Below are 20,255 nucleotides of genomic sequence, written 5' to 3'. Positions count from 1 at the left end.
CTAGTACACTTTGTGTGTATTGAACAGAACCAAGTGAGGTTGTTTCTCCTTATACTGACTATATAAGAGAACAAACACCTCTATTATTATGGATGCTTGTCCTCCTTATCCGGATATAATAATGGGCACTTACATGCATTATACATTGCTTTAAATCATCAATGAGTGAGATTCATTTGTGAATCAACAAACTCGATGGATTGGGTAATGACATTGTATGTAAGGTGTGTTGTTGATTATAGAAGCAATCCGTGTCCCGCAAGAAGTCGGGTTGATGATGTCCCCTTGAGGAGCTCAAAAAGATTGTCATGTAAACCCTGCAAGTGGATTTATTCCGACATGACAATGAGGTTGAGTGGTACTACTCAAGGATGTAAGAAGTTGATTAATGTAGTTGTCAGTAACTTGACTTAATCAACGGACATTCGATATCTTAAACACGGGGAGATCAACAGGCATATAATATGGAGCCCATAAACGCTGACACGTAATTTGGGATTAGGGTGGTAGTGCAACAATGTCCTTTAATAGAATTAGCTATTTGTTGACGGACTTGGGCCTTGTGTTCTGGGCGAACATGGGAAGCCCATGCCCGTCAGGAGGCCCAACCCTAATTTCTCCTCATGGTCCCTGTTGTAGCCTATAAATAGAATACTCTCTCTCTAGCAAAAAATCAATTATTCACTGGATTAGAAAAAGAGGCAAGGAAAGATAGATCCAAAATTGGATCTAACTTTGTGAGAAAGAAGGGGATTGGTAGATCATTGCCCACATAACGTCCAATCTGTTCTAAAGGAATACAACAGAAGATCAAGGGGTTGATTTTGGATTTGATAAAACTTTGATTCTCAGAGATTACATCTAAGCCGATTCTCAAAAGGTATGTTCTCTATTCAAAATCGTGAGAACCCATTGATTCCGCTGCGCGTAGGTTCTCGCGGTTTGTAGAAATTTTGCATTCTGAATAACGGTTCCTACAGCAGCTTCATGATTGTTTGAAAATTTTCCATTGCTAAGTTATGGTATAAGTTTTCTTTGTTTTTATTATGTGTTTCTGATATTCATCAACACCACCAAGTTTTTAGGAATTTCTGCTATAGTGATATAAACATAGTAGGGATTTCTCGCCAAGTATAGTTTTGCATTGAAATTAGTGGCAATATCATATTCGCTTTATTGAAATTTGATTTTCAGAAAATGAGGAAGAGAGAGGATGACCATTTAGTTTACTCACTTCAACAACTCACATACGTGTTAAACATCAACAAAATTCTATCTTACTTGATAACACATGTTATTTATGTATTATATTTGGGCTTTTAATTAACTAACTATGAGGCCCAATCACACGCAACATTTGGGCTTTTCTTTTAAGATCATGGGCTTTGTGATAAAAAAACCATGAGGTTATAGGATTTTATTTATAGATATCGTGTTTTTACAGCAATTTGTTGTTTACGAAACTTTACGGTGTTTTATGTATGGCTTCATGATTGGTTTACGATTGCTTAAATTTTGACTGATCACCTTCATGATTGTTTGAAAATTTTCCATTGCTAAGTTCTGGTATAAGTTTACTTTGTTTTTTTTATGCGTTTATGATATTGATCAACACCACCAAGTTTTGGGCAATTTCTACTATCTATCTAATAAAACACAATGGTGTAGGGCCCGCAGGGCCTCCATCCAGTGGTTACCATTGTCTTTTCTAAGTTGTGACATGGCAAAATAAGCCAATCCCAAAGAGTATGCTCCCTTATGCCCTAACACTGGGATCTATTGGATCTTATTCTTCAAACAAACTATGTATGCCCTATCCTAGCATTCATTCTTCCTGCCGCCGTCACTCTAGAGTTCATTCTTCAAACAATACCACAACCAACACAGGTAAATGATAAATGACGAAGCTTGAAGCACAGGTAAATGAGGTCTGACTTCAGTTTTCATTTTTTTAATTTATTAATCAATCTTTTGTTTTATTAATCAATCTCAAAATCTCTATCAATTGATTGGTGTTAAAATATAAACTGGAATAACCAAAGAATGCTTTAAACATTGTGTACAAAGGAATTGCAGAGTCTTACAATGAATTGAAACTAACAAATATTGGAAGAACCAAAAATGAACGAGGACTATTTAAAATTCAGAAAGGAGAACAAGCCCTGCACTAGCCAACTTCATTTATGTCGTTTACTAACATGAAGCACCATCTTTTGAAGAAGAAGCTTCCTCAATGTTCGGGGTGGAAGGATTAGAAAGATACTGTTTTAACCAACCCATTTCATGAGCTACATCAAGCATGCTTGGTCTCATCGTAGGAGATCGATGTGTGCACATTAGACCAAGCTCAACCATCTCAAAGATAACATCTTGCAAAGTCTTGGCAGAGTACACTGGGGGTTCTGGTGGTGAAAACCTTAGCAAAGTTTGTTTCACTAGGGGCTCAAGATTGTATGGATAGAGACTCTTCACCCATTCTCCCAAACTCAAACCTTGATCAAACAGAATGTCAAGGGGCGTTTTCCTGTTATCAACTCTAAGAGTAGAACCCCGTAACTAAATACATCTCCTTGCGGCGATGCGTGTCTTCCCAAGCCATATTCTGTAATCAACAATAATCAATAGATAATGAGTCAGTTTTTACATTGTGAGCGAGTGCTAAACATCAAAACATGTACCATTTAAACAAAGAGCTTTGACATAGAAGTGCGTTTAGCATTTGGAATGTATGCTTGGTAATCATATTTTCTCATTAACCTGAACTATTTGCCCTCGGATTGGTAATAATCGTTCGATGGAATGGGAGACTAATGGTTCAGACCAATTTGTTTGTGATTTGTTACATGAATGATGCTTACTCTGTTGGATGATTCATGATTGGATAGGATTAATGATCCACAAGTAGTCCACTATAGAGCAAAATGAAATCCAAACATCCTCTGCCAATAGTCTGAAGTCCATATCATATGGGTCGCATGTATAGTTAGTCAATAATTTGGTTCTGTCCTCTCCTCTCTCTCGCCGTATCCAAACAACAGTATTGTTTAACCATTTAATTTTTTTTCTAAGAACCAGTCTTGATTAATTTAGTGTCTAGGAAAAGGGAAATGATGTATTAGGTTATTATTTTCATGAAGATGGTGGTTGCGCACCTGCGCTGCTACGCCTATCTAAGTATTCCAATATCAAAATTTATTACAGAAGTTGGAAAAAAAAAAAGAATGTACTAAAGTTAGTTAATTGGTTATTTTGCAGAATAAGATATTGTGAATTGAAAGAACTCATCAGCATTCTGCAGACAACACATGCATGGCTATTTTTGGGCCGTGCATCTTTAATTCCATTTAACAAAAGATTGATTGCCTGTATTATGACGAAGCTGAAGCACAGGTAAATGAAGTCTGACTTCAGTTTTCATTTTAATTTATTAATCAATATTTTGTTATTTATGTACAATGCTTTTGTTCATTCATTCTGACTTCAGTTTTCATTTGATTCATTCTTTATGTACAATGCTTTATGTACACTAATAAAGCAAATATTATATGTACGCCTCTTTATGTACACTAATAAAATGAGGTCTGGCTATTGTTTGTTCTTTGAAGGAGCGGTTCAGTTCATGTGTTAATAATACCGTAAATATAACCTGTAAGTTCCCTCTTTATGTACGCCTCTTGCAGAAGACTGAATGTATAATTGTTCCCCTATTATTCAGCAAATATTATAAATGTAGATGACCAGAGCTTTGTGAACTCTACAAAGCTACGGGATCTCGAAATACCGTTTCTACCTGATTGCGCCACTCCTTTTTTTTTTTCTTTCAGAGTTCACTCTCAATGCCTAAAGCAAAGAATACCTTCCAGACTTTATCGAAGTCAATGTCTACCAAATGTTTTTGGATACATCTGCTCTTATTTTGCTATTCAGGCTAAAGCAAATGTTTTTTTTCCTTTCTTTTACTTTTATATACATGTGTCATGATCAAGAACATACCCAAAAAATTCAATGTATGAGTTTACTCAATTTATGTTTTTTCTTGTTTTAACTGGGAGAGATTGGTTAGTGTTTTATGGTTAGTGTTGATGTGTTTATATACACTTTTACTTTTATATACAATTTTATATACATGGGAGAGATTGTCGTAGGGTTTTATGGTTAGTGTTGATGTGGTTAAAAGGACTCTTGACTTTTTCCTTCAAATGGATCGGATGGGTCTCTTTTTTTTTTTTTTCAATCTCCCTTTGAAAAGGTTTTTGACTTTCAATCTGAGATCTCTTGGTTCCATTTTCCCTTGAAGGTTAATATTTTTTGGTGTCATTTTTCTTTTGCTCAAATTCAAAACACTTATGTTTTTTCATTTTTTGTTTTGGTGTAAAGTTGGGGTTGGGGCAGGGAATGGGGAAGACGACCTCCACTACCCTACTACTTTTATATATGTGGCATGGACCAAAATATCACCGATATATATCGGTATTTTGGTACACCGATATCGATATTTCCAATATATATCTACCAAATATAGAACTTTTTTTCCGATATATATCAGAATTTCCGATATAAAACTTTATATTGTCGAGATAATTGATATATCCGATATTTACGATATATATCGTTTGACTTTTTTACCATTTTTTAATATAAATCCGATATTTCCAATATATTTATGATATTTCCGATATTATATTTCCGATATATCCGACATTTTAAATAGTTTTGGACCAAGGACCAAAATATCGCCGATATATATCGGTATTTTGGTACACCGATATCGATATTTCTGACATATATCCACCGAATATAGAATCCTTTTTTCCGATATATATCGGAATTTCCAATATAAAATTTTATATCGCCAATATAATCGATATGTCCGATATTTATGATATATATCGGTTGACTTTTTGACCAATTTTTAATATAAATCCGATATTTCCAATATATTTCCGATATATTTATGATATTTTCGATATTATATTTCTGATATTTTAAATAGTTTGGACTGATCACCAAAAAAATGGATATATCCGATATATATCGGTTTTTGGGTACACCGATATATTTATCGATATCGATATTTTGGGCTTTGGTTTGGACTGGTCACAAAAAAAATAGATATATCCGATATATATCGGTTTTTGGGTACACTGATATATTAACCGATATCGATATTTTGGTCCTTGATATGTGGTCCTTTCGGCTTTTAGGCTCTTCCCACTTACAATGTTGACTTGTACAAGATTAAAAAATCACCAAGATTTTTAGAGAAACTTCTGTCTTTCAAAAATGCATGAGGATATTGGATTGTCTTCCACATGCTCTTCTTTGGGGTCCACCTTCTTTTACACTCGAACAAATGGCAATGATTTTTTGTCTAGCTTGAAGATTGGATTGACTTTTGAGTATAGTAATCAAAGTTCTACTATGTGTATGCTGAAATGTTAAAGGCAATGTTAAATATGTATGTATCCCTTATAGAGTGGACTTCCAACTAATAATTATTCAAAAAATATTCTTTAGCGTAATGTGTGATTATTTTGTTTTCCTAATTTATTTTGTTTTTATCAAACCTGTTCAACCCTTTGTAGTTTGGGACTTCAGCTCATTATACTCACCGGTTCTCCAAAAAGTCTCATGGGCGTATAGGAGCTAGAGTTGGAAGGTAAGCAAGGAAACCTTTTAGAAACCTTTAAACGGTCAACATTTATGTTAGTTCTCCTAAAGTTTGAAATGTATTTTTTTTGTCTTTAGTTAAAAAAAATGAAACTTTGAGTTGGAGAAAAGCAAAATAAGAGAGATGACACCCGAATAGTGTCGGTGTGTAGTTATATGTTTTTAGTACTCAATTTAGTCATTATTTTAAAATGTGTTAATTCTATTGTTTTAAAATATAGGGGGTTAGGTGTCACTCAATTAATCTAAGTAAAACTCTTTCTTTCTTATGGAGGAAAATTTTCCACCGAAGCGATGTGATGATTGAAATTTAAAAAGCGGGGAGAGAAACAGATAATTCCTAATGGGTCAGGTTATGATGAAGCAAGTAACTTACATGGGATGTTGATGGACTTTTTCCTGAAAAATTTGCCTAGGCTTAAGCCCAAGTGCCAACTAGCCTACATTAATTGAGCTTACAACCGGTGGAGTCCAGTGCTTTTATTCTATATAAGTTAAGAAGCTTACCCTATGGAGGATGTGGACCGTGGGTTTGGATAGGGGCCTGAGTAATTCCACTCTACTCCTTGGGGGGTGTCTCATGGTGGAGACATAGGTGTTAACACTATTCGATTGCAATATAAGAGATGATGGTTATGAACAAGAAAATTCTTTTCGTTTATCTATGATTGTTCCGGATAGAACATGTACTAATCAATTTACTGATTTAGTGTGTTTTTAAGTTGCCTTTAGGTTTTGATTAAGCTGATCAAGTACATAATCACTGCTGCTTTGTCTTTTTTTTAGGCACCATTTTTTGTTGCAGATTTTCCTCTCAATGGTATGTTATCCCTACCCATCCTTTTTATGTTTGTTTCTACAGATTTTATTGAGTATCTAGCTATTTTTATTTGTTTCTACAGGATCCCATAGATAAGGGTAAACGTCCAATGGACCCTTATAAGGACCTTTGCAAGAAAAACAATAATTATGTTCCAGTTCAAGATGGACTCTACCTTCAGCCACCTATTCCTCAACGACCTGCTCGCTCCCAGGTATTACAATCAACAATATACGTTATTGATAACTTCTATTAACATACTTTGAGTTACCCAAATTATATTAACACTCTTATTGGTTTCACATCATGTTTTTGAACTCTCTTTCAAATATTTATAGCTTCCTACGCAACCAATTCTTGACAAAGGAAAACGCCCTATGGACTCCTTTAAGGAACCTTCAAACCAAAACAAACATGTCTTTGTTGCCCCCCAAGATAGGCTCAATCTTCAACCGCCTCTTGGCTTCCAGGTATTTCTTGCTTGCATTGTCTTATGCTAAGTTGCATTGCCTTATTTATTTTTCTACACTGTTGCTTATGTATATTGCATTGTCTTATTTCTTCTTTTGCTTTATAAATGTGCAGCGCCCATCAGATAGTGTTTCTCTATCTCATCTCCCACCATCCGGTTCTCATGTAAGATGAGCTTTAATTAAAATATAATGCTATAATTGCTCATGCATTGTCCAAAAGGTGTTTTTGTACACTATAATTGTAGTAAATTCACTGCAATTTAATGCCTGCTTATATGTATACTATTTACCCACTAACTGTGTTGCATGTGGTTATCCATCTATTCATTTATATTTTGTTTTTGTTTTTGGGTCTTCGATCACTTATTATCCTTGACTACTTTATTCATATATTTACATTCCACTAATACTAACTGCCATATTTGCTATTCGGTTGATTATACTTATAATTAGGTGCATATAACAAATAGAATGCTAGGACAGCATGCTCGAAGGGAAAGAGAAAGGAGCACTAAACTAATTGGCAACTCAAACTTCACCATCCAAGGTGCACAAGTAGTCACACGTCATGTCATTGACCACCAACTAATGGGTTCAACATTGAATGGCTCTCCTTCACTTCCACAGACTCCACTTCAAACACTTCTCCCGCCATCCAGTTCTCATGTAAGATGAGCTTTAATTAAAATAATACTATGATTGCTCATGCATTGTCCAAAAGGTGTTTTTGTACACTATAATTGTAATTCACTACTATTTAATAACTTCCATTTAATGCCTGCTTATATGTATAATATTTACCCACCAACTGTGTTGCATGTGGTCATCCATCTATTCATTTATAATTTGCCTTTGAGTCTTCGATCACTTATTACCTTTCACTACTTTCTTCATATCTTTACATTTCGTGTTTTCTAATTTTAATACTAATTGCCATCTTTGCTATTATCCATGCATTCCTCTTTCTCCCACTCTATTCGGTTGATTATACTTATAAGTAGGTGCAGATAACAAATAGAATACTAGGACAGCGTGCTCGAAGGGAAAGAGAAAGGAGCACTAAACTAATTGGCAGCACAAACTTCACCATCCAAGGTGCACAAGGTTCAACATTGAATGGTTCTCATTCACTTCCACACACTCCACTTCAAGCTGACAAGCATCAAACACATAATAGTCCAGTTACACCTCATGCAACACCATACCGACGTCTTTCTTCTTCAGAGTCTCTTCGGAAATCTTTATCATTCCTTAATCCCGTAAGGCTATTTACGCTCCCCGAAGAACGTGTCACATCAAGTACCCATGCTGATTCATCGGATCAAAACAACACGTGAGTACTTCACTTAGTAGTTTTTCTTAATCAAAATATATATATAACTCACCTGTGCAAGTTTCATTGCAGTACATGTATCTCTTCTGCTTCCTCATCCTTACCTCATGCAATTCCACATTCAACCAATGAGAACTTTGTACCAACACCGTCTCACCAAAATACAAGGTTAGTACGTGGTTTATTACATCTTTCTCTTGGTTCGTTGTGGTTTGGTTACCATAAGATCCTATCTAACATCACAAGTTTCTTCGCAGTACGCGTAACTGCAGGTCTTCTACCTCATCTTTTGTCCATCCAATATCACATTCGACAAATGCAGCTTCTGCATCATCATCAACTAACCGAAATTTGCGGTATACTTCTTCACACTTATTGAAATTGGAATACCAAAAAAATGGCACCTTTGTCTAAATATATACAATTATTTCTCTTGTAGACAACAACCATTTGGGGATCTTGCACAATATTGTGAGGAGGTTCACAATAATGGTTTTGACCGTCCAATTTCTGCTAATAATGCTGACATAAGTGATGATGAAGACGAAGTTGACAATATTGTTTCTAACCATCTGATTGAACAAGGAAGACACTCCTTGGGGAGAATGGATGTTCAGTGTCCATTTTGTAGTGCACTCCATTGGATGGATGAACAACTAAAAGATTCATCATTATCCGCCCCTCGATTAGGGACTTGTTGTTTGTAAGGGAAAGTCAAATTGCCTCCACTACGGCCATTACCTCCAGCCCTTAAAGCTTTATATGATGTAAATGATAGCAAGTCAAAGTCATTTCGGAAGTACATGAGACAATACAACCAAGCTTTCGTATTTACAAGCCTTGGAGGAAATGAGCATGTCTTTACTAGACGAGGTCCAAGACCTTTTACTATACATGGTCAGTTGCATCATAGAACTGGATCTCTAATTCCTAACACTGGGCAGCAGCCAACTTACTCTCAGCTTTACATATATGATCCCAGTGCTTTGCATTGGATATACGTCAACTTCGTAATCCCCATTTGAACACAGATGTTTTGAAGATAATTCATGCAACTATGCTCTAGTATAATTGTTTCTCTGCTACTTTTCGCCATGCATACGATGTTCTTAGATCTGCCTCTCTTCAACATGGTGAGAACTTCAATGTACCTACTTATTTGCATTACAGTGCTACTAGAGACAGACGTCGTTACAACTTGCCAACCGCAGATGAGATTGCTGTCATTTTACCTGGGGATGGCATCGAGCGTAATAATATGAGGGATATTGTGATATATCTTAAAGGAGGGCAAGAATTCATGCAGATCAGTGAATGTCATCCAGCTTACTTGCCTTTGCATTATGTGCTAATGTTTCCTTACGGAGAGCTTGGGTGGTCACCTGATATGAGGCGTTCAAATACTAATGACCGATTGACACAGATGGATTTCTACTCTTATCGGATATTTGAACACCCTGGAGAATATTCTGCAATCTTACGCGGGCACAAACTGTTTCAAGAGTTTTTGGTGGATGGATGGGCAGTGACTGAACAGAACAAAATGAGATATTATAGGTTACAGCAAGACAAGCTTCGGGCTGAACTTTATCAAGGTATCACTGATGTTGCAGCTGAAGCTTTCGACCTAAACCAGATTGGAAGACGAGTGGTTTTACCAGCATCTTGTGTCGGCAGCCCTAGGCACATGTTCGAAATTTTTCAGGATTCAATGGCCATCACACATTACAATAAGCATCCTGATATATTTCTCACAATGACTGCAAATCCGCACTGGGACGAAGTTGTCAAGGCATTGTCTGAGCACCAAACTGCAACTCATCGACCAGAGGTCGTGGCCCGTGTCTTTGAACTAAAGCGAAGGGCCTTGATGAAGGAAATTAAAAAGAAAGGTGTGCTTGGTACTGCCGTTGCACATGTCTACACCATTGAGTTCCAGAAACACGGGTTGCCCCATATGCATGCACTTATATATCTTCGACATTCTGACAAGATCCGTATACCTACTCAAGTTGATCGCATTGTATGTGCAGAGTTTCCTGATCCAGAAACCGAACCTGAGTTATTTCAGACCGTCCTCACATGTATGGTTCATGGTCCATGTGGACTAAATAATCCTAACTCTCCGTGCATGGTAAATGGTAGATGCAAGCATCACTACCCCCCGGACTTTGCAGATGCTACCACCATGGATAAAGATGGATATCCTATCTACCGTCGTCGTGACAACGGTAGGTCATATATTGTGAGGGGGCATACAGTTGATAACAGGGATGTTGTTCCTTATAATCCTTATCTTTCTAAGATGTTCAACTGCCATATTAATGTCGAAGTTTGTGCTGGGATCCGTTGTGTTAAATACATTCACAAGTATATATTTAAAGGGCATGACATGACAACAATAGTGTTGAATGAGTTGGATGAGATCCAACAATATTTGGATGCAAGATACATTGGCCCACCGGAAGCAGTTTGGAGATTATTAAGTTTCCATCTACATGAGGAGATTCCCACAGTTGTGCGCTTGGCACTTCATCTCCCTGGAATGCACCGCGTAGTTTATAAAGCTGATGAACCAATACATGATATACTATCAAGGGCGGAGCACCAAAAGTCAACTTTGACTGCCTTCTTTGATTGTTGTGCATCAGATTTAAGAGCAAGAAGCCTCACTTATCAAGAGTTCCCCGAATACTATGTCTGGAACAAACAATCTCGGACTTGGACAAGAAGGATCTGAGAGGAAAATTTGCTATTGGTAGAATGTATTTAGCTAGTCCTAATTCCGGTGAGCGATTTTACCTACGCTTACTTCTAACCGTTGTAAAAGGACCTCAATCATTTGATGATCTGAAAAGGATTGGTAATGGTCCTCCCCTTCCAACTTTTAAAGATGCATGTGTTGCACGTGGACTTCTAGAAGATGACGGTGAATGGGTGCAATGTCTACAGGAAGCTTCAGTCATGCAGACTGGATATCATCTTCGCCGACTATTTTGTGTTATTCTCGCAGAGTGCAATCCTTTGCAACCCCAAACATTGTGGAATGATTTTTGGGAAAATATATGTGATGACCTTCCACATAAGCTTCGCACAATGTTCAACATTCCATAACCTACCCCTGCTGAAGTGCAAGATTATGGTTTATTTCTCTTAAATGAGATTTTGATAGAGTCAGGTAAATCACTGGCTAATTTCCCTCTAATGCCGCTGCCTCTGTTAACTACAAGATGGAACTTAGTTGTTGCAAACCGACTCATATGGGACCAGCGACAATTTCAGTTTGATCCTCAAAATGCAAAAGCACATGGCAACAGGGTTCTCCTAAATGCAGAGCACCGCTTTTCATATCAAACAGTGATAGATTCCGTTTCCCAAAATGTAGGGAAACTCTTCTTTTTGAATGGAGCAGCAGGAACAGGCAAAACTTTTGTTTACAACACAATCGCTGCTATGTGTCGTGCTGAGGGGCATATTGTTATTATGGTCGCTTCATCTGGAATAGCTTCATTACTATTGGCTGGCGGTCGATCGCTCACTCGACCTTCGTGATCCCACTAGATATTCTTGATACCTCTGTTTGTGGGTTTAGTAAGAATTCAATGCATGCCGAATTATTCAGGGAAGCTAAACTTATTATTTGGGATGAAGTCCCAATGCAAAATAAGTTTTGTGTGGAGGCAGTTGATCGCACACTTCGGGATACTCGCGACAATAATAAACCTTTTGGTGGATTAACAGTTGTACTTGGTGGTGACTTCCGTCAATGCCTTCCAGTTATACCGAAAGGGGTTCGAGAACAGATTCAGGCGTGCTTTCCCTTGCGGTCTTCCTTCCTCTGGAGTCACATTCATGTTCTAACTCTTGCCCAAAACATGCGATTGGAAAATGGAAACTCTGCAAATATTGCGTTCGCAAATTTCTTAATGGAGGTACCAAACTGTGTATTTTTCTTTGTACTATTTTGCTTAATATTGATATTCATTTACATCATTCTTTGTACTATTTTTATTCGTACTAATATTCATTACTATTTTATGGTTAATTAGATAGGAAGTGACCCAAGCGAGACAGTTGAACTACCATCAACAATTCATCGATGTGCAAATCTTCAGGATCTCATTTCTACTACATATCCTCAGCTAAATCAACCTACCACAGTTACACCAGAATATTTAACTGAGCGCACAATTCTATCTGCACGCAATGATGATGTCAATGATATTAATGCAACAACTTTAAATATGTTCCCAGGGGAAAGTACTCTCTTTCTAGCTGCGCAGACAAAATTTGTGACGAGGATGCAACGAATCCAGCCAATATTAATCAATACCCAAATGAGTACCTAAACTCACTTGATCCAGCTGGTCTACCACCGTTTCGTCTCAACCTAAAAGTTGGTTGTCCTATAATGTTGTTGCGAAATATTGCTCCTAAAGATGGATTATGCAATGGAACCCGATTGATGGTGGTCCACTGTCGACCTCACGTTCTTTTCGCAAGAATTTTGACTGGTGAAAAAGCGGGCAATCATGCATTTATTCCAAGAATATCTTTGTCACCGTCGTCTTCTGATTTTCCTTTTTATATGACAAGAAGACAGTTTCCTGTGCGTGTTGCTTATGCAATGACTATAAATAAGTCACAAGGACAATCGGTGAAGTATGTGGAGATTGACCTTCGCACGGAAGTTTTCAGCCACGGTCAATTATATGTCGCACTATCAAGGTGCACTTCTTCGCACGAAGTCGAAGATTCTCCTCCCTCCAAATTCGGAAAGTCACACCCCAAACTTTGTTTACCCAGAAGTCTTACTATAATCCGTAAGTTCTTTTCATTTATAGTCACGTGTTGAGTAGTTACTCATTGAATTTATAGTCATCAAATTGATACATTTGTATTTGCACTTACTTGGTTAATTTGCTTCGTTCAAATTTTGCGAATTGGTGTGTAATTACATTTTGTCAGTATTGCGTTGAAGAACTTTTTGCGAACCTTGGTTAGTTTTTTCCCCCCTAATTTCTTCTTTTTGATCTTACAACACCTGAATATATAGGTCTATACAAATCTATTTCAATTCCTACTAAATGGTGACGTCTGTTTATATGGTATTTAGCTGAACGAGGAAATTTCAATTCTCATATCTTCAAACTTAGTGATCTCTGCTGATTCTCAGGTATGTTCCTTTTCATTTTTTCATTTTTCCTTCCCTGGTCTTTCTCTACTTATTGTGTTGTTTAATTTTTTCATCCGTGAACGTGGTGATGGGACCTTGGCCAACCACTATAACTTAGTGATCTCTGCTGATTCTCAAGTCAAGTGAAACAGGTAACATCTCTTCTCTTATAACTCAATCTCTTTGATTTTCCATGTAAAGATTCATTCGTTTTAAAATCGTTTAGCCAGAGATGAATTATTTGTTTTCTTCTATGTAAAGGTTTAGTCTGAGCTTCTTCTAGTGTTGTTACAGGTATTTATTTGCTTATTTATTAAGGGTTCTATTTTTTGGTTTTGGGTTTGTCGAAAAGTATTAGTTTTGATTGATTTGAGCTTTGATTTGGTTTCACGCTTTTATAGGTATTTTTAGTGCAGGTAGCATTTCGGTGGCTATTGTTTGTTCTTTGATTTATTAGTGTTGTTACAGAAAGTCGCGTTTATGGAACTACCCCAATGGAAACTTTAGGAAATATGGTATATGTATACATTGTAAATATCATTTGTTAAGGGTGTGTAGACCTTTTGATAGTTATGGGACTTGAATGTATGTATTTTACTTGTGTTTTCGGTAATGACTTTGTACGAGGTGCTTTGATGATCTGGCATTAGTCGGGACATTCAAATACTTTGGCGTACTAAGTCATAATGTTGAAGTGCTCTCATTTTTGTAAGCCAATTATTTGACTGCTCTGTCATCTGTCGAGACGGTTAAGTAACTGGATTAACCAATGAGAAATATATGATTGTGATTTTCAGGTTATGACAGGTTTATATTTATGAAATGTCAAAAATACAGAGGAGATGCTGCCAAAATTTTACTATAAAAACCACGTGTCATAGGTTTGTAATTGTTTGAGTTTTGGGGCGTTACATATTTGCTTGTTCCAAAACTTAAAAAGAGTCTAGAGGTGAATACAATCGTTCATTGTTTCACTTCTAAATTGTCAATTTCTTCTTCCCTTCATTATATATAGTATTTCCTACTCACTCTATTTAACGAATTTAAAACAGATAATTACATACTTTTTCGATGAAGTTTCCTTAAGGCTTGGGATTTATGATAATGACCTTGACATTGGCGAATGAGGATGGGGTTTCTGGAAGAGTTATGATTGTCAACAATGTTATCTGTACTTTTGCTACTTTTTTTTGTACTTGGCGTACTTTTGTGGGTGCTCTTTTTGGTACTGTTTTGATGTCCTCATTCAAACCACTTGTGGGAGTCTGATTATTTATATGTTTCTCATATTGTTCTTATTTCATTTGGTTTAATTGGTGTTCTTCCATGTTTAAGTCCATTTAGATGAATGAGTCTAGAACATCTGTGCAAATCACTACCGGATTTATTGAATGAGAATTGTCTTTGCAGCCTTTTAACATGATCCAAAACATTGGAAAGTCATAAAATAATGGGGAGGTTTTATCCAAATTACCCCTTAGGTGGTTCAAGTTAGTGTGATGTCGAGTTTCTCAACCTAATAATCATTCTTGACCATAAATGGAACAATATCCAGTATAATAGAATCAAAACGGGGAGGGGGGTGTGTTCAAGTTTAGGCTGCTTCTACAAAGTTAGCGTCGCAGGCGACTCTATCAGTGTCGTACGGCACGGGCATACCCTAGTTAGTGATATAAACGGGATAGTTTTGCATTGAAAATAGTGGCAATATCATATTCGCTTCATTGAACATTTTCACATAACTTCAATCAAAATTCTATTATTAAACAACAAAAATAAGTCCGAGAGATTTATCAAATGAGAGTTTTTTCTTTTTATGGACAGTAGGGATTTCAAGTTGGATAAAATATAGATGAGTGATCAATATAATATTCATATCTCTCAGACTAACAACCATTCGTTAGACTTTAAACCATGCTCATGCTAAGTATTCCCCAGTATAAGAATGAGAATTTCGTTTGGCATTGCAAAACACTATTTATGTTTCACAAACGGGGAAATTGTATGATAAAGCAGAACATGTGGATAACAATTAAACAACCAAACTGGAAAAGACAAAGAACCGTCCATATAAAAAATTTAGTGCAAGTCAACATAATATTCATATCTTATAGCTCTACATAGAACATGTGGATAACAGTTGCACAACTGAACTGGAGAAGACAAAGAACCATCCACATCAAAAATTTAGTAAAAGCCAATAGAATATTCATATCTCATAGCTCCACATAGTTACTATTAATTTTCATAATAATATAATATAACGACACCTGTTCATAGGATGTGTTCAAAAACTAGTCATTATATTATGATGATTTCCAGGGTCGATGAGTTGATGTTGCATAAAACAATATATTAAGACATGTCGATTAGGGTATCGATTAAAATTTTGGTAGTAATAATAGTTAGCACTTGGAAAAAGTTAAATATAATTTAATGTTTTGAAAAGGGAAATCATTGGTTATTGAAAAACTAAATATTTAATAAAGTATTCTTGAAGGTGAAATGTTGGCAATATAATTGAGGATTGTGTTGAACTAGTGATGTATTACAACTTAATCTATGTTGTCCATGGAATTGGGATAGAATGATTTATCAACAGTTGTTTTGAAAGGCTTCTCGGTGGTTTTGACAGGCGTGTCCTCAACTGTGAGTTTTGGTTTTAGGTATTTAAGGTGTGACTCGGTCAAACGATAAAAAAACATACATCATTGCGTTTAGTCTTGTTATTCCTCGTGGGGTATCAGGCTTATAAATTGGGAATTTGTCTTCATAGGATGTTGTCAGTGGCTTGCTTTTATTTAGAGCTTCGTTTGATCAATTATCCATTTGCTGCAAAATATACAGTGGAATAACAATATATTAGGCACATAAATAGATGACAATGTACAAATTAGATAACAAAATAATGAAGAACAGGTGGGGAGCATACCTGTGGATGTGGTTTTGGTCAGAGTAGTCTTGCTTATATGTGAGGTAAGGGGAAATAGATAGCAAGTTTATATTTTGAAAGGGAAATGAGGCTAAATATTTATAGGGGAAGTAAGGAATGTAGTAAATGTAGTAGGGTGGAGAATATATGAGTATGGGAGTTAGAGATAAATATATGATAGATTGTACATTTCAAAATTAGAATAATGATGAATGTTTTGAATGTATTTAATCGGGTAGTTTTCAACTTGACTGTCTGGGTAGACTCTGGTAGGAAAGATTTTGCAATAGTTGCTGCAAGAATTATAGTACCAATTTGTGTCGAAGACATATCCTATAGTTGCTTTGCAAGTGAATGTTGCACCCTGATTAGCAGAAATTATGTTGATTAATGTAACAGGAAGCAAAACACAACGGTCTTTAAAGATATTTGGTCTCACCTTGTATGATGCATCGAATCCCATTTCCATTCATTTGTCTATTGAAACCCTACAGTTTCTAAGTAGTTCTTCGTCAGAGAGGGCCTCCGTAGTCGATGAATTCTGAATATCTATTTGCAAGTTGGCACCCTCAAAACTATATAATTAACAACAAAAAGTACTGTAATGAATGACACGACCAAGAGGCAATATGATGAAACCGAATGATGATAGAATGAGTCAGTGTTCAAAATAGGATAGGCTAACCTGATTCTATAGTCTGTAACAACATTGTATCCAAATTGAGGTAGACTTTTGTTGCACTCAGTGATGAAAGGAAATTTTTCCCTAAAACAATAAATAAAAATGAAATACGAATGACTTTTTAGTGAGCAGTATAATACTAAGTTATATAATAGAAAAGCGAAGTTTATTTACCTGTAATATCTTTTGCATTAAGTGAAGTCATAATTAAGACGACATTTTGTTGTGTAAAAATGTCGGTTGTAAAGTTTTCGGTTAAATAACCCAATTAATATTATGTAATTGCCAACTCAGCGTAACTAAAAAAATAAGACCATTTGTTTGCTAGGAAAAAAATTTATATGTAGCCATTCTGAGATTTAATGAAGTGTAGAGTCACCTCTTAATGATGATTACAATCTCCTGAAAAATTGTTCCAAATCTGGTGGTTATGTTACCGACCCTTTTAAGTAGACCAATAACATCTACATTTTTTGTTTATGCACATAAATGTTAGGAGTAAGGTTGTTAATGAAGATATGAGAGGAATTATAAGAAAAAATGAGAAAGGAAACTTAAATTAGGGAAAAAATATTACCTATAAGGTAAGTTTTTGTTTTTAACTTGACTTGAAATGGTGTTGAATTGGGAGAAATTGAATTTGTGCCTTTCAATGTCAATACCTCCTTCAGTAATTGGCATGATCAATGTGCCATTTTTGAAAAATATCTTGTGATCATTCTCAACAGGCCTATAATCTTTTGCGAACCATACGTCAAATTTCTCTAGTGCATAGATATTGCCTTCTCTCAACACACCCCCTTTAAGTATATCTTCGAAATCATCAAAAAATTTCTTCAATAAGATGACATGAATATGGGTACCCTGGTAATAATGAGAAAAAAATTAGACACTCTATAGGTAAATTAGACAGTCTATTGTATAATTCCTTGTGCAAACAGAGGGCTTGAGAACTGTTATTACCTTTGGATCCAAAAGAAGAAACTCCAAGCTAAGTACATCCCTGTTGTACTTATTCCTCAGATTGACTGATTCCCACAGCCTTGTTATGCGGCCAATAACTTTATAGCGGTCTGATCCATTTCGGAGTTTATCCAGGTCTTGATAGTCACGCAGTAACATTTGCATTGTACCTGTTAAGTTGAGTAAAAAGGGATAAAGTGAACATGCCATTAAGGAAAGGATAGGTGCAGGCAGGCAGAACTCGAAAGTGAAGGGAGGACTGAAATGAGCTCATTAACACTGTAGAAGTTTGGCAAAGAGTCCAATGCTATACCATGACCAAATCACATACTAATACTAATCAAGAATCTAAATTTTGAAACATGAACTATCTATATTAATTACAATTTGTGAATATCCTTGGATATCATACTAACCTTGAAAGAAGAAGTTGAAACACCTAAACTGTAGAGAAGCAAGTGTTGGGGATTACACCAATATCAATCGGTTCCCCACTACACAGATAACTTGTATGAACACACTTCAACTCCAGATAAATCTCAAATATCACAAACTACCTATACTAACATGCCCAACTCGCTAAACAACTATTAACAACAGATAATAATGTAAAGTAGTAAAAGCAAACCACAACACAAAGATTTACCGTGGTTCGGCCAATGATGCCTACTTCCACAAGAGCCGGTTCTTAATAAAATGGGAAGGAAGATTACAATCTCTCCCTACAGGTCTCACCTTACTAGATCACTCTTATCTCTTTCTGAGGGTTGTATCTCGTCAAAGGTACTCTCTCTTTGTTTTAGTCCGGATTCCAATACTTGTTTTTGGTTAGGTTTTCCAAAACCTTGAATGAATTAGCAAGGCCCACAAAAATTATGCCTGCTGGCGCTTCACTCTGAGCTGAAGTCGCTATTGGAAGAAACTTTGAGCTGGTCACCCTAGTTGGAACACCTAATGCCGACTCGCTTTGTTTCTCCAGCTCCAGTTTCTCTCCTCATGTGAGGGATAACTCCAACAGCAAGTTCACCTTCTCCTACGAAAAGCATAATTATCAACGCACCAATTGAGACCATGACGAAATATGATTTGTGAAATGAATTTTGAAACATAAAAAGTTAATAACTAACAAACCTCGAAAGAAAAATTTGGGATCACAACAAAAAAATGAACTATAAGCCTGGTTGAAAGCCTTTAAAAGCTAAGGTATGAATTCACGCTTCATCTAAACTATACTTGCTACACTTTCAAGTTGACCACCAAAGTGACACTACATTGCTCAAGAGTAGATAATGAAAATGAATTGAAGCAAAGAAGTAAATCAGAAATTGTAAAATTGAGGAACATACATGAGGGTTGCGAGAGTTCCGATCAATGAGACTATAAGAGTTGGTTTTCTTTCAATTTCTCCAACAAAGTTTTCTTTATCTTCACGTTGAGTTTTGAGTTTTGATGAGTGAGAGATTGTCATAGGCAAAATAGATAAGAAAGGAGAACGGTTTCTGAAGGTCGATAGATTGTCGATTTTTTTCAATGAATTCTAATCGTCCCAATTTATTCTTGAATGAAAAACAAAATATTTCCAAAGCTGCAAAGAGGCAGAGTTTCATCATGATATTTGATCTGATGCTAATTAACCATTAAGAACTTTTGAGATAGAGTTGAAACAGTAAAAAAAATGAAGGGATTTCTTGCTGGAGAAATGGTGTTCATAAACAATCAATTATGTTTGGTTATTATTTTTGGAGAATGAAAGGGTTTCTTCTAAGGAGGTCTTAATGGCAAGAGTGAGAACCAAGGGTTTGCACACGAAGGGTTTTCACAGTTAAAATACTTAATTAATTCCTAATCTAACATGGAGGTATGGCAACCCTCGATTTATACCCCTTCATATTGAATCCCAGCTGTTGGGTATAAAAACAACCCTATTTTGTTAAGTAGATATTATCGTGTTGTACCGTCAGATGTCAGATGTATTGGTTGTATAAACTTTTAGCCATCCAATGTAGGCTTCAGACAAAGCCCTTAAAGACGAAGCTGTACGTTTTATTATATAGATATAGATAGGGGAGGGATCCATATACAACACTTTTTACACAACACTCTTTTATAAGTTGTATTAATGGCTAATACTTTGTGGGTATGATCTTACCTTATATATATATATATATTTTAAGAGTAAGCTAGGGTAAGACATACCCCCACCCGT

The 20,255-nt window shown here is 36.1% G+C and overlaps 3 long non-coding RNA genes across 4 annotated transcripts; all 3 read left to right on the top strand.

Annotated features, from left to right (window-relative positions):
- Positions 1-1,878: 1,878 nt before the first annotated feature.
- Positions 1,879-14,785, top strand: LOC147504144 (uncharacterized). The gene is made up of 7 exons (XR_015220350.1): positions 1,879-3,390; positions 5,586-5,659; positions 6,457-6,490; positions 6,573-6,704; positions 6,829-6,960; positions 14,270-14,353; positions 14,525-14,785. It is a non-coding gene; the product is annotated as an uncharacterized LOC147504144 (long non-coding RNA).
- Positions 7,426-8,464, top strand: LOC147504146 (uncharacterized). Of its 2 annotated transcripts, none has more exons than XR_015220349.1 (3): positions 7,426-7,629; positions 7,971-8,296; positions 8,369-8,464. It is a non-coding gene; the product is annotated as an uncharacterized LOC147504146 (long non-coding RNA). The 2 variants fall into 2 exon arrangements; XR_015220348.1 differs by having other exon boundaries at positions 7,965-8,296.
- Positions 13,231-13,626, top strand: LOC147504145 (uncharacterized). The gene is made up of 3 exons (XR_015220347.1): positions 13,231-13,295; positions 13,413-13,472; positions 13,591-13,626. It is a non-coding gene; the product is annotated as an uncharacterized LOC147504145 (long non-coding RNA).
- Positions 14,786-20,255: the final 5,470 nt, after the last annotated feature.

This window comes from Coptis chinensis, chromosome 4, assembly GCF_015680905.1.
Source record: "Coptis chinensis isolate HL-2020 chromosome 4, ASM1568090v1, whole genome shotgun sequence".
NCBI classification, from domain to species: domain Eukaryota; kingdom Viridiplantae; phylum Streptophyta; class Magnoliopsida; order Ranunculales; family Ranunculaceae; genus Coptis; species Coptis chinensis.
The sequence above is the reverse complement of the archived record's forward strand: the minus strand, read 5'-3'. Positions and strand labels throughout refer to the sequence as shown.